Source organism: Carcharodon carcharias, chromosome 22, assembly GCF_017639515.1.
Source record: "Carcharodon carcharias isolate sCarCar2 chromosome 22, sCarCar2.pri, whole genome shotgun sequence".
Lineage (NCBI taxonomy): Eukaryota > Metazoa > Chordata > Chondrichthyes > Lamniformes > Lamnidae > Carcharodon > Carcharodon carcharias.
Window position 1 is genome coordinate 4110025 of NC_054488.1, and position 16074 is coordinate 4126098.

Consider the following 16074-nt stretch of genomic DNA (forward strand, 5'->3'; position numbering starts at 1 on the left):
GAGAGTTCGACTGGGTTATTACAGAGAGAGAGAGTTCGACTGGGTTATTACAGACAGACTTCGACTGGGTTATTACAGAGAGAGAGATTTCGACTGGGTTATTACGAGAGAGAGAGAGTTCGACTGGGTTATTACAAGAGAGAGAGAGTTCGACTGGGTTATTACAGAGAGAGAGAGTTCGACTGGGTTATTACAGAGAGAGAGAGTTCGACTGGGTTATTACAGAGAGAGAGAGTTCGACTGGGTTATTACAGAGAGAGAGTTCGACTGGGTTATTACAGAGAGAGAGTTCGACTGGGTTATTACAGAGAGAGAGAGTTCGACTGGGTTATTACAGAGAGAGAGTTCGACTGGGTTATTACAGAGAGAGAGAGTTCGACTGGGTTATTACAGAGAGAGAGAGTTCGACTGGGTTATTTCAGAGAGAGAGAGTTCGACTGGGTTATTACAGAGAGAGAGAGTTCGACTGGGTTATTACAGAGAGAGAGAGTTCGACTGGGTTATTACAGAGAGAGAGAGTTCGACTGGGTTATTACAGAGAGAGAGAGTTCGACTGGGTTATTACAGAGAGAGAGAGTTCGACTGGGTTATTACAGAGAGAGAGAGTTCGACTGGGTTATTACAGAGAGAGAGTTCGACTGGGTTATTACAGAGAGAGAGAGTTCGACTGGGTTATTACAGAGAGAGAGTTCTACTGGATTATTACAGAGAGAGAGAGTTCGACTGGGTTATTACAGGGAGAGAGAGTTCGACTGGGTTATTACGGAGAGAGAGTTCGACTGGGTTATTACGGAGAGAGAGTTCGACTGGGTTATTACAGAGAGAGAGAGATCGACTGGGTTATTACAGAGAGAGAGAGTTCGACTGGGTTATTACAGAGAGAGAGAGTTCGACTGTGTTATTACAGAGAGAGAGAGTTCGACTGGGTTATTACAGAGAGAGAGAGTTCGACTGGGTTATTACGAGAGAGAGAGTTCGACTGGGTTATTACGAGAGAGAGAGTTCGACTGGGTTATTACAAGAGAGAGAGAGTTCGACTGGGTTATTAGAGAGAGAGAGAGTTCGACTGGGTTATTACAGAGAGAGAGAGTTCGACTGGGTTATTACAGAGAGAGAGAGTTCGACTGGGTTATTACAGAGAGAGAGAGTTCGACTGGGTCATTACAGAGAGAGAGAGTTCGACTGGGTTATTACAGAGAGAGAGAGTTCGACTGGGTTATTACAGAGAGAGAGAGTTCGACTGGGTTATTACAGAGAGAGAGAGTTCGACTGGGTTATTACAGAGAGAGAGAGTTCGACTGGGTTATTACAGAGAGAGAGAGTTCGACTGGGTTATTACAGAGAGAGAGAGTTCGACTGGGTTATTACAGAGAGAGAGAGTTCGACTGGGTTATTACAGAGAGAGAGAGTTCGACTGGGTTATTACAGAGAGAGAGAGTTCGACTGGGTTATTACAGAGAGAGAGAGTTCGACTGGGTTATTACAGAGAGAGAGAGTTCGACTGGGTTATTACAGAGAGAGAGTTCGACTGGGTTATTACAGAGAGAGAGAGTTCGACTGGGTTATTACAGAGAGAGAGAGTTCGACTGGGTTATTACAGAGAGAGAGAGTTCGACTGGGTTATTACAGAGAGAGAGAGTTCGACTGGGTTATTACAGAGAGAGAGAGTTCGACTGGGTTAATAGAGAGAGAGAGAGTTCGACTGGGTTATTAAAGAGAGAGAGAGTTCGACTGGGTTATTACAGAGAGAGAGAGTTCGACTGGGTTATTACTGAGAGAGAGTTCGACTGGGTTATTACAGATTGAGAGAGTTCGACTGGGTTATTACAGATTGAGAGAGTTCGACTGGGTTATTACTGAGAGAGAGAGTTCGACTGGGTTATTACAGAGAGAGAGAGTTCGACTGGGTTATTACAGAGAGAGAGAGTTCGACTGGGTTATTACAGAGAGAGAGAGTTCGACTGGGTTATTACAGAGAGAGAGAGTTCGACTGGGTTATTACAGAGAGAGAGTTCGACTGGGTTATTACAGAGAGAGAGAGTTCGACTGGGTTATTACAGAGAGAGAGAGTTCGACTGGGTTATTACAGAGAGAGAGAGTTCGACTGGGTTATTACAGAGAGAGAGAGTTCGACTGGGTTATTACAGAGAGAGAGAGTTCGACTGGGTTATTACTGAGAGAGAGAGTTCGACTGGGTTATTACAGATTGAGAGAGTTCGACTGGGTTATTACGGAGAGAGTGTTCGACTGGGTTATTACGGAGAGAGAGAGTTTGACTGGGTTATTACAGAGAGAGAGTTCGACTGGGTTATTACGGAAAGAGAGAGTTCGACTGGGTTATTACAGAGAGAGAGAGTTCGACTGGGTTATTACAGAGAGAGAGAGTTCGACTGGGTTATTACAGAGAGAGAGAGTTCGACTGGGTTATTACAGAGAGAGAGAGTTCGACATGGTTATTACAGAGAGAGAGAGTTCGACATGTTTATTACAGAGAGAGAGAGTTCGACTGGGTTATTACAGAGAGAGAGAGTTCGACTGGGTTATTACAGAGAGAGAGAGTTCGACTGGGTTATTACAGAGAGAGAGTTCGACTGGGTTATTACAGAGAGAGAGAGTTCGACTGGGTTATTACAGAGAGAGAGAGTTCGACTGGGTTATTACAGAGAGAGAGAGTTCGACTGGGTTATTACAGAGAGAGAGAGTTCGACTGGGTTATTACAGAGAGAGAGAGTTCGACTGGGTTATTACAGAGAGAGAGAGTTCGACTGGGTTATTACAGAGAGAGAGAGTTCGACTGGGTTATTACGGAGAGAGAGAGTTCGACTGGGTTATTACAGAGAGAGAGAGTTCGACTGGGTTATTACAGAGAGAGAGTTCGACTGGGTTTTTACAGAGAGAGAGAGTTCGACTGGCTTATTACGGATTGAGAGAGTTCGACTGGGTTATTACGGAGAGAGAGAGTTCGATTGGGTTATTACGGAGAGAGAGAGTTCGATTGGGTTATTACGGAGAGAGAGAGTTCGACTGGGTTATTACAGAGAGAGAGAGTTCGACTGGGTTATTACAGAGAGAGAGTTTTCGACTGGGTTATTACAGAGAGACTGAGCTCGACTGGGTTATTACATAGAGAGAGAGTTCGACTGGATTATTACAGAGAGAGAGAGTTCGACTGGGTTATTACAGAGAGAGAGAGAGTTCGACTGGGTTATTAGAGAGATAGAGAGTTCGAGTGGGTTATTAGAGAGAGAGAGACAGTTCGACTGGGTTATCAGAGTGAGAGAGTTCGACTTGGTTATTAGAAAGAGAGAGAGTTCGACTGGGTTATTAGAGAGAGAGAGAGTTCGACTGGGTTATTAGAGAGAGAGAGAGTTCGACTGGGTTATTAGAGAGAGAGAGAGTTCGACTTGGTTATAAGAGAGAGAGAAAGGTCGACTGGGTTATTAGAGAGATAGTTCGACTGGATTATTACAGAGAGAGAGAGTTCGACTGTGTTATTTCCAGAGTGAGATAATTCGACTGGTTTATTACAGAGAGAGAGATTTCGATTGGGTTATTACAGAGAGAGAGAGTTCGACTGGGTTATTACAGAGAGAGAGGGTTCGACTGGGTTATTACAGAGAGGGAGAGTTCGACTGGGTTATTTCAGAGAGAGAGAGTTCGACTGGCTTATTACAGAGAGAGAGAGTTCGACTGGCTTATTACAGAGAGAGAGAGTTCGACTGGGTTATTACAGAGAGAGAGAGTTCGACTGGGTTATTAGAGAGAGAGAGTTCGACTGGGTTATCACAGAGAGGGAGAGTTCGACTGGGTTACTGCAGAGAGTGTTCGACTGGATTATTACAGAGAGAGATAGTTAGATTGGATTATTGCAGAGAGAGTGTTAGACTTGGTTATTAGAGGAAGAGCTAGTGAGAGAGAGATTAGAATGGGTTATTACAGAGAGCGAGAGTTCGACTGGGTTATTACAGGGAGAGAGAGTTATATTGGGTTATTACAGAGAGAGAGAGTTCGACTGGGTTATTACAGAGAGAGAGCTTTCGACTGGGTTATTACAGAGAGAGAGAGTTCGACTGGGTTATTACAGAGAGAGAGAGTTCGACTGGGTTATTACAGAGAGAGAGAGTTCGACTGGGTTATTACAGAGAGAGAGAGTTCGACTGGCTTATTACAGAGAGAGAGAGTTCGACTGGCTTATTACAGAGAGAGAGAGTTCGACTGGGTTATTACAGAGAGAGAGAGTTCGACTGGCTTATTACAGAGAGAGAGAGTTCGACTGGGTTATTACAGAGAGAGAGAGTTCGACTGGGTTATTACAGAGAGAGAGAGTTCGACTGGGTTATTACAGAGAGAGAGAGTTCGACTGGGTTATTACAGAGAGAGAGAGTTCGACTGGGTTATTACAGAGAGAGAGTTCGACTGGGTTATTACAGAGAGAGAGTTCGACTGGGTTATTACAGAGAGAGAGTTCGACTGGGTTATTACAGAGAGAGAGAGTTCGACTGGGTTATTACAGAGAGAGAGTTCGACTGGGTTATTACAGAGAGAGAGAGTTCGACTGGGTTATTACAGAGAGAGAGAGTTCGACTGGGTTATTACAGAGAGAGAGAGTTCGACTGGGTTATTACAGAGAGAGAGAGTTCGACTGGGTTATTACAGAGAGAGTTCTACTGGGTTATTACAGAGAGAGAGAGTTCGACTGGGTTATTAAAGAGAGAGAGAGTTCGACTGGGTTATTACAGAGAGAGAGAGTTCGACTGGGTTATTACAGAGAGAGAGAGTTCGACTGGGTTATTACAGAGAGGGAGAGTTCGACTGGGTTATTACAGAGAGAGAGAGTTCGACTGGGTTATTACAGAGAGAGAGAGTTCGACTGGGTTATTACAGAGAGAGAGTTCGACTGGGTTATTACAGAGAGAGAGAGTTCGACTGGGTTATTACAGAGAGAGAGAGTTCGACTGGGTTATTACAGAGAGAGAGAGTTCGACTGGGTTATTACAGAGAGAGAGAGTTCGACTGGGTTATTACAGAGAGAGAGTTCGACTGGGTTATTACAGAGAGAGAGAGTTCGTCTGGGTTATTACAGAGAGAGAGAGAGTTCGACTGGGTTATTACAGAGAGAGAGAGGTTCGACTGGTTATTACAGAGGAGAGAGTTCGACTGGGTCATTACAGAGAGAGAGAGTTCGACTGGGTTATTACAGAGTGACTTCGACTGGGTTATTACAGAGAGAGACATGTCGACTGGGTTATTAAAGAGAGAGAGTGTTCGACTGGGTTATTACAGAGAGGGAGTTCGACTGGGTTATTACAGAGAGAGAGAGTTCGACTGGGTTATTACAGAGAGAGAGTTCGACTGGGTTTTTACAGAGAGGGAGAGTTCGACTGGCTTATTACGAGAGAGAAAGTTCGACTGGGTTATTACAGAGATAGAGAGAGAGTTGGACAGGTTATTAGAGAGAGAGAGAGTTCGACTGGGTTATTAGGGAGAGAGAGTTCGACTGGGTTATTACAGAGAGAGAGAGTTCGACTGGGTTATTACAGGGAGAGAGAGTTCGACTGGGTTATTACAGAGAGAGAGAGTTCGACTGGGTTATTACAGAGAGAGAGTTCGACTGGGTTATTACAGAGAGAGAGAGTTCGACTGGGTTATTACAGAGAGAGAGAGTTCGACTGGGTTATTACAGAGAGAGAGAGTTCGACTGGGTTATTACAGAGAGAGAGAGTTCGACTGGGTTATTACAGAGAGAGAGTGTTCGACTGGGTTATTACAGAGAGAGAGAGTTCGACTGGGTTATTACAGAGAGGGAGAGTTCGACTGGGTTATTACAGAGAGCGAGTTCTACTGGATTATTACAGAGAGAGAGAGTTCGACTGGGTTATTACAGAGAGAGAGAGTTCGACTGGGTTATTACAGAGAGAGAGAGTTCGACTGGGTTATTACAGAGAGAGAGAGTTCGACTGGGTTATTACAGAGAGAGAGAGTTCGACTGGGTTATTACAGAGAGAGAGAGTTCGACTGGGTTATTACAGAGAGAGAGAGTTTGACTGGGTTATTACAGATAGAGAGGGTTCGACTGGGTTATTACAGAGAGAGAGAGTTCGACTGGGTTATTTCAGAGAGAGAGAGTTCGACTGGCTTATTACAGAGAGAGAGAGTTCGACTGGCTTATTACAGAGAGAGAGAGTTCGACTGGGTTATTACAGAGAGAGAGAGTTCGACTGGGTTATTACAGAGAGAGAGTTCGACTGGGTTATTACAGAGAGAGAGAGTTCGTCTGGGTTATTACAGAGAGAGAGAGTTCGACTGGGTTATTACAGAGAGAGAGAGTTCGACTGGGTTATTACAGAGAGAGAGAGTTCGACTGGGTTATTACAGAGAGAGAGTTCGACTGGGTTATTACAGAGAGAGAGTTCGACTGGGTTATTACAGAGAGAGACAGTTCGTCTGGGTTATTACAGAGAGAGAGAGTTCGACTGGGTTATTACAGAGAGAGGGAGTTCGACGGGGTTATTACAGAGAGAGAGAGTTCGACTGGGTTATTACAGAGAGAGAGTTCGACTGGGTTTTTACAGAGAGGGAGAGTTCGACTGGCTTATTACGGATTGAGAGATTTCGACTGGGTTATTACGGATAGAGAGAGTTCGATTGGATTATTACGGAGAGAGAGAGTTCGATTGGGTTATTACGGAGAGAGAGAGTTCGACTGGGTTATTACAGAGAGAGAGAGTTCGACTGGGTTATTACAGAGAGAGAGTTTTCGACTGGGTTATTACAGAGAGACTGAGCTCGACTGGGTTATGAGAGAGAGAGAGAGTTCGACTGGGTTATTACAGAGAGAGAGAGTTCGACTGGGTTATTACAGAGAGAGAGAGAGTTCGACTGGGTTATTAGAGAGATAGAGAGTTCGAGTGGGTTATTAGAGAGAGAGAGACAGTTCGACTGGGTTATCAGAGTGAGAGAGTTCGACTTGGTTATTAGAAAGAGAGAGAGTTCGACTGGGTTATTAGAGAGAGAGAGAGTTCGACTGGGTTATTACAGAGAGAGAGAGTTCGACTGGGTTATTACAGAGAGAGAGAGTTCGACTGGGTTATTACAGAGAGAGAGAGTTCGACTGGGTTATTACAGAGAGAGAGTTCGACTGGGTTATTACAGAGAGAGAGAGTTCGACTGGGTTATTACAGAGAGAGAGAGTTCGACTGGGTTATTACAGAGAGAGAGAGTTCGACTGGGTTATTACAGAGAGAGAGAGTTCGACTGGGTTATTACAGAGAGAGAGAGTTCGACTGGGTTATTACAGAGAGAGAGAGTTCGACTGGGTTATTACAGAGAGAGAGAGTTCGACTGGGTTATTACAGAGAGAGAGAGTTCGACTGGGTTATTACAGAGAGAGAGAGTTCGACTGGGTTATTACAGAGAGAGAGAGTTCGACTGGGTTATTACGAGAGAGAGAGTTCGACTGGGTTATTACAGAGAGAGAGAGTTCGACTGGGTTATTACAGAGAGAGAGAGTTCGACTGGGTTATTACAGAGAGAGAGAGTTCGACTGGGTTATTACAGAGAGAGAGAGTTCGACTGGGTTATTACAGAGAGAGAGAGTTCGACTGGGTTATTACAGAGAGAGAGAGTTCGACTGGGTTATTACAGAGAGAGAGAGTTCGACTGGGTTATTACAGAGAGAGAGAGTTCGACTGGGTTATTACAGAGAGAGAGAGTTCGACTGGGTTATTACAGAGAGAGAGAGTTCGACTGGGTTATTACAGAGAGAGAGAGTTCGACTGGGTTATTACAGAGAGAGAGAGTTCGACTGGGTTATTACAGAGAGAGAGAGTTCGACTGGGTTATTACAGAGAGAGAGAGTTCGACTGGGTTATTACAGAGAGAGAGAGTTCGACTGGGTTATTACAGAGAGAGAGAGTTCGACTGGGTTATTACAGAGAGAGAGAGTTCGACTGGGTTATTACAGAGAGAGAGAGTTCGACTGGGTTATTACAGAGAGAGAGAGTTCGACTGGGTTATTACAGAGAGAGAGAGTTCGACTGGGTTATTACAGAGAGAGAGAGTTCGACTGGGTTATTACAGAGAGAGAGAGTTCGACTGGGTTATTACAGAGAGAGAGAGTTCGACTGGGTTATTACAGAGAGAGAGAGTTCGACTGGGTTATTACAGAGAGAGAGAGTTCGACTGGGTTATTACAGAGAGAGAGTTCGACTGGGTTATTACAGAGAGAGAGAGTTCGACTGGGTTATTACAGAGAGAGAGAGTTCGACTGGGTTATTACAGAGAGAGAGAGTTCGACTGGGTTATTACAGAGAGAGAGAGTTCGACTGGGTTATTACAGAGAGAGAGAGTTCGACTGGGTTATTACAGAGAGAGAGAGTTCGACTGGGTTATTACAGAGAGAGAGAGTTCGACTGGGTTATTACAGAGAGAGAGAGTTCGACTGGGTTATTACAGAGAGAGAGAGTTCGACTGGGTTATTACAGAGAGAGAGAGTTCGACTGGGTTATTACAGAGAGAGAGAGTTCGACTGGGTTATTACAGAGAGAGAGAGTTCGACTGGGTTATTACAGAGAGAGAGAGTTCGACTGGGTTATTACAGAGAGAGAGTTCGACTGGGTTATTACAGAGAGAGAGTTCGACTGGGTTATTACAGAGAGAGAGAGTTCGACTGGGTTATTACAGAGAGAGAGAGTTCGACTGGGTTATTAGAGTGAGAGAGAGTTCGACTGGGCTATTACAGTGAGAGAGAGTTCGACTGGGTTATTACAGAGAGAGAGTTCGACTGGGTTATTACAGAGAGAGAGAGTTCGACTGGGTTATTACAGAGAGAGAGAGTTCGACTGGGTTATTACGAGAGAGAGAGTTCGACTGGGTTATTACGAGAGAGAGAGTTCGACTGGGTTATTACAAGAGAGAGAGAGAGTTCGACTGGGTTATTACTGATTGAGAGAGTTCGACTGGGTTATTACTGAGAGAGAGAGTTCGACTGGGTTATTACAGAGAGAGAGTTCGACTGGGTTATTACAGAGAGAGAGAGTTCGACTGGGTTATTACAGAGAGAGAGAGTTCGACTGGGTTATTACAGAGAGAGAGAGTTCGACTGGGTTATTACAGAGAGAGAGAGTTCGACTGGGTTATTACAGAGAGAGAGAGTTCGACTGGGTTATTACAGAGAGAGAGAGTTCGACTGGGTTATTACAGAGAGAGAGAGTTCGACTGGGTTATTAGAGAGAGAGAGAGTTCGACTGGGTTATTACAGAGAGAGAGAGTTCGACTGGGTTATTACAGAGAGAGAGAGTTCGACTGGGTTATTACAGAGAGAGAGAGTTCGACTGGGTTATTACAGAGAGAGAGAGTTCGACTGGGTTATTACAGAGAGAGAGTGTTCGACTGGGTTATTACAGAGAGAGAGAGTTCGACTGGATTATTACAAAGAGAGAGAGTTCGATATGGTTATTACAGAGAGAGAGAGTTCGACATGGTTATTACAGAGAGAGAGAGTTCGACATGGTTATTACAGAGAGAGAGAGTTCGACTGGGTTATTACAGAGAGAGAGAGTTCGACTGGCTTATTACAGAGAGAGAGAGTTCGACTGGGTTATTACAGAGAGAGAGAGTTCGACTGGGTTATTACAGAGAGAGAGAGTTCGACTGGGTTATTAGAGAGAGAGAGAGTTCGACTGGGTTATTAGAGAGAGAGAGAGTTCGACTGGGTTATCAGAGAGAGAGAGAGTTCGACTGGGTTATTAGAGAGAGAGAGAGTTCGACTGGGTTATTAGAGAGAGAGAGAGTTCGACTGGGTTATTAGAGAGAGAGAGAGTTCGACTGGGTTATTAGAGAGAGAGAGAGTTCGACTGGGTTATAAGAGAGAGAGAGAGGTCGACTGGGTTATTAGAGAGATAGTTCGACTGGATTATTACAGAGAGAGAGAGTTCGACTGTGTTATTTCCAGAGAGAGATAATTCGACTGGGTTATTACAGAGAGAGAGATTTCGACTGGGTTATTACAGAGAGAGAGAGTTCGACTGGGTTATTACAGAGAGAGAGTTAGATTGGGTTATTACAGAGAGAGAGAGTTCGACTGGGTTATTTCAGAGAGAGAGAGTTCGACTGGCTTATTACAGAGAGAGAGAGTTCGACTGGGTTATTACAGAGAGAGAGAGTTCGACTGGGTTATTACAGAGAGAGAGAGTTCGACTGGGTTATTACAGAGAGAGAGTTCGACTGGGTTATTACAGAGAGAGAGAGTTCGACTGGGTTATTACAGAGAGAGAGAGTTCGACTGGGTTATTACAGAGAGAGAGAGTTCGACTGGGTTATTACAGAGAGAGAGAGTTCGACTGGGTTATTACAGAGAGAGAGAGTTCGACTGGGTTATTACAGAGAGAGAGAGTTCGACTGGGTTATTACAGAGAGAGTGAGTTCGACTGGGTTATTACAGAGAGAGAGAGTTCGACTGGGTTATTACAGAGAGAGAGAGTTCGACTGGGTTATTACAGAGAGAGAGAGTTCGACTGGGTTATTACAGAGAGAGAGAGTTCGACTGGGTTATTACAGAGAGAGAGAGTTCGACTGGGTTATTACAGAGAGAGAGTTCGACTGGGTTATTACAGAGAGAGAGAGTTCGACTGGGTTATTACAGAGAGAGAGAGTTCGACTGGGTTATTACAGAGAGAGAGAGTTCGACTGGGTTATTACAGAGAGAGAGAGTTCGACTGGGTTATTACAGAGAGAGAGAGTTCGACTGGGTTATTACAGAGAGAGAGAGTTCGACTGGGTTATTACAGAGAGAGAGAGTTCGACTGGGTTATTACAGAGAGAGAGAGTTCGACTGGGTTATTACAGAGAGAGAGATTTCGACTGGGTTATTACAGAGAGAGAGAGTTCGACTGGGTTATTACAGAGAGAGAGAGTTCGACTGGGTTATTACAGAGAGAGAGAGTTCGACTGGGTTATTACAGAGAGAGAGTTCGACTGGGTTATTACAGAGAGAGAGAGTTCGACTGGGTTATTACAGAGAGAGAGAGTTCGACTGGGTTATTACAGAGAGAGAGAGTTCGACTGGGTTATTACAGAGAGAGAGAGTTCGACTGGGTTATTACAGAGAGAGAGAGTTCGACTGGGTTATTACAGAGAGAGAGAGTTCGACTGGGTTATTACAGAGAGAGAGAGTTCGACTGGGTTATTACAGAGAGAGAGAGTTCGACTGGGTTATTACAGAGAGAGAGAGTTCGACTGGGTTATTAGAGAGAGAGAGAGTTCGACTGGGTTATTACAGAGAGAGAGAGTTCGACTGGGTTATTAGAGAGAGAGAGAGTTCGACTGGGTTATTAGAGAGAGAGAGAGTTCGACTGGGTTATTAGAGAGAGAGAGAGTTCGACTGGGTTATGAGAGAGAGAGTTCGACTGGGTTATTAGAGAGAGAGAGAGTTCGACTGGGTTATGAGAGAGAGAGAGAGTTCGACTGGGTTATTAGAGAGAGAGAGAGTTCGACTGGGTTATTAGAGAGAGAGAGAGTTCGACTGGGTTATTAGAGAGAGAGAGAGTTCGACTGGGTTATTAGAGAGAGAGAGAGTTCGACTGGGTTATAAGAGAGAGAGAGAGGTCGACTGGGTTATTAGAGAGATAGTTCGACTGGATTATTACAGAGAGAGAGAGTTCGACTGGGTTATTACAGAGAGAGATAATTCGACTGGGTTATTACAGAGAGAGAGATTTCGACTGGGTTATTACAGAGAGAGAGAGTTCGACTGGGTTATTACAGAGAGAGAGGGTTCGACTGGGTTATTACAGAGAGAGAGAGTTCGACTGGGTTATTACAGAGAGAGAGAGTTCGACTGGCTTATTACAGAGAGAGAGAGTTCGACTGGGTTATTACAGAGAGAGAGAGTTCGACTGGGTTATTACAGAGAGAGAGAGTTCGACTGGGTTATTAGAGAGAGAGAGTTCGACTGGGTTATTACAGAGAGAGAGAGTTCGACTGGGTTATTACAGAGAGAGAGAGTTCGACTGGGTTATTACAGAGAGAGAGAGTTCGACTGGGTTATTACAGAGAGAGAGAGTTCGACTGGGTTATTACAGAGAGAGAGTTCGACTGGGTTATTACAGAGAGAGAGAGTTCGACTGGGTTATTACAGAGAGAGAGTTTTCGACTGGGTTATTACAGAGAGAGAGAGTTCGACTGGGTTATTACAGAGAGAGAGAGTTCGACTGGGTTATTACAGAGAGAGAGAGTTCGACTGGGTTATTACAGAGAAAGAGGTTTCGACTGGGTTATTACAGAGAGAGAGAGTTCGACTGGGTTATTACAGAGAGAGAGAGTTTGACTGGGTTATTGCAGAGAGAGAGAGTTCGACTGGGTTATTAGAGAGAGAGAGAGTTCGACTGGGTTATTAGAGAGAGAGAGAGTTCGACTGGGTTATTAGAGAGAGAGAGAGTTCGACTGGGTTATTAGAGAGAGAGAGAGTTCGACTGGGTTATAAGAGAGAGAGAATTTGACTGGGTTATTAGAGAGAGAGAGTTCGACTGGGTTATTAGAGAGAGAGAGAGTTCGACTGGTTATAAGAGAGAGAGAGAGTTCGACTGGGGTATTACGGAGAGAGAGTTCGACTGGGTTATTACAGAGAGAGAGTTCGACTGGGTCATTACAGAGAGAGAGAGTTCGAATGGGTTATTACAGAGAGAGAGGAGTTCGATCTGGGTTATTACAGAGAGAGAGAGTTCGACTGGTTATTAGAGAGAGAGAGAGTTCGACGGGGTTATGAGAGAGAGAGAGAGAGCTCGACTGGGTTATTAGAGAGATAGTTCGACTGGATTATTACAGAGAGAGAGAGTTCGACTGGGTTATTACAAAGAGAGAGAGTTCGACATTGTTATTAAAGAGAGAGAGAGTTCGACATGGTTATTACAGAGAGAAGAGTTCGACATGGTTATTACAGAGAGAGAGAGTTCGACTGGGTATTACAGAGAGAGAGAGTTCGACTGGGTTATTAGAGAGAGAGAGTTCGACTGGTTTATTAGAGAGAGAGAGAGTTCGACTGGGTTATTACAGAGAGAGAGAGTTCGACTGGGTTATTACAGAGAGAGAGAGTTCGACTGGGTTATTACAGAGAGAGAGAGTTCGACTGGGTTATTACAGAGAGAGAGAGTTCGACTGGGTTATTACAGAGAGTGAGTGTTTGACAGGGTCTTTACAGAGAGAGAGAGTTCGACTGGGTCATTACAGAGAGAGAGAGTTCGACTGGGTTATTACAGAGAGAGAGAGTTCGACTGGGTTATTACAGAGAGAGAGATTTCGACTGGGTTATTACAGAGAGAGAGAGTTCGACTGGGTCATTACAGAGAGAGAGAGTTCGACTGGGTTATTACAGAGAGAGAGAGTTCGACTGGGTTATTACAGAGAGAGAGAGTTCGACTGGGTTATTACAGAGAGAGAGAGTTCGACTGGGTTATTACAGAGAGAGAGTTCGACTGGGTTATTACAGAGAGAGAGAGTTCGACTGGGTTATTACAGAGAGAGAGAGTTCGACTGGGTTATTACAGAGAGAGAGAGTTCGACTGGGTTATTACAGAGAGAGAGAGTTCGACTGGGTTATTACAGAGAGAGAGAGTTCGTCTGGGTTATTACAGAGAGAGAGAGTTCGACTGGGTTATTACAGAGAGAGAGAGTTCGACTGGGTTATTACAGAGAGAGAGAGTTCGACTGGGTTATTACAGAGAGAGAGAGTTCGACTGGGTTATTAGAGAGAGAGAGTTCGACTGGGTTATTAGAGAGAGAGAGAGTTCGACTGGGTTATTACATAGAGAGAGAATTCCACTGGGTTATTACAGAGAGAGAGAGTTCGACTGGGTTATTACAGAGAGAGAGAGTTCGACTGGGTTATTACAGAGAGAGAGAGTTCGACTGGGTTATTACAGAGAGAGAGAGTTCGACTGGGTTATTACAGAGAGAGAGAGTTCGACTGGGTTATTACATAGAAAGAGAATTCGACTGGGTTATTACAGAGAGACAGAGTTCGACTGGGTTATTACAGAGAGAGAGTTCGACTGGGTTTTTACAGAGAGGGAGAGTTCGACTGGCTTATTACGGATTGAGAGATTTCGACTGGGTTATTACAGAGAGAGAGAGTTCGATTGGATTATTACGGAGAGAGAGAGTTCGATTGGGTTATTACGGAGAGAGAGAGTTCGACTGGGTTATTACAGAGAGAGAGAGTTCGACTGGGTTATTACAGAGAGAGACTTTTCGACTGGGTTATTACAGAGAGACTGAGCTCGACTGGGTTATGAGAGAGAGAGAGAGTTCGACTGGGTTATTACAGAGAGAGAGAGTTCGACTGGGTTATTACAGAGAGAGAGAGAGTTCGACTGGGTTATTAGAGAGATAGAGAGTTCGACTGGGTTATTAGAGAGAGAGAGAGTTCGACTGGGTTATAAGAGAGAGGGAGAGGTCGACTGCGTTATTAGAGAGATAGTTCGACTGGATTATTACAGAGAGAGAGTTCGACTGGGTTATTTCCAGAGAGAGATAATTCGACTGGGTTATTACAGAGAGAGAGATTTCGACTGGGTTATTACAGAGAGAGAGAGTTTGACTGGGTTATTACAGATAGAGAGGGTTCGACTGGGTTATTACAGAGAGAGAGAGTTCGACTGGGTTATTTCAGAGAGAGAGAGTTCGACTGGCTTATTACAGAGAGAGAGAGTTCGACTGGCTTATTACAGAGAGAGAGAGTTCGACTGGGTTATTACAGAGAGAGAGAGTTCGACTGGGTTATTACAGAGAGAGAGTTCGACTGGGTTATTACAGAGAGAGAGAGTTCGTCTGGGTTATTACAGAGAGAGAGAGTTCGACTGGGTTATTACAGAGAGAGAGAGTTCGACTGGGTTATTACAGAGAGAGAGAGTTCGACTGGGTTATTACAGAGAGAGAGAGTTCGACTGGGTTATTACAGAGAGAGAGTTCGACTGGGTTATTACAGAGAGAGACAGTTCGTCTGGGTTATTACAGAGAGAGAGAGTTCGACTGGGTTATTACAGAAAGAGAGTTCGACTGGGTTATTACAGAGAGAGAGAGTTCGACTGGGTTATTACAGAGAGAGAGTTCGACTGGGTTATTACAGAGAGAGAGAGTTCGACTGGCTTATTACGGATTGAGAGATTTCGACTGGGTTATTACGGATAGAGAGAGTTCGACTGGATTATTACGGAGAGAGAGAGTTCGATTGGGTTATTACGGAGAGAGAGAGTTCGACTGGGTTATTACAGAGAGAGAGAGTTCGACTGGGTTATTACAGAGAGAGAGTTTTCGACTGGGTTATTACAGAGAGACTGAGCTCGACTGGGTTATTACAGAGAGAGAGAGTTCGACTGGGTTATTACAGAGAGAGAGAGTTCGACTGGGTTATTACAGAGAGAGAGAGTTCGACTGGGTTATTAGAGAGATAGAGAGTTCGAGTGGGTTATTAGAGAGAGAGAGACAGTTCGACTGGGTTATCAGAGTGAGAGAGTTCGACTTGGTTATTAGAAAGAGAGAGAGTTCGACTGGGTTATTAGAGAGAGAGAGAGTTCGACTGGGTTATTAGAGAGAGAGAGTTCGACTGGGTTATTAGAGAGAGAGAGAGTTCGACTTGGTTATAAGAGAGAGAGAAAGGTCGACTGGGTTATTAGAGAGATAGTTCGACTGGATTATTACAGAGAGAGAGAGTTCGACTGTGTTATTTCCAGAGTGAGATAATTCGACTGGTTTATTACAGAGAGAGAGATTTCGATTGGGTTATTACAAAGAGAGAGAGTTCGACTGGGTTATTACAGAGAGAGAGTTTTCGACTGGGTTATTACAGAGAGACTGAGCTCGACTGGGTTATGAGAGAGAGAGAGAGTTCGACTGGGTTATTACAGAGAGAGAGAGTTCGACTGGGTTATTACAGAGAGGGAGGGTTCGACTGGGTTATTAGAGAGATAGAGAGTTCGAGTGGGTTATTAGAGAGAGAGACAGTTCGACTGGGTTATCAGAGTGAGAGAGTTCGACTTGGTTATTAGAGAGAGAGAGAGTTCGACTGGGTTATTAGAGAGA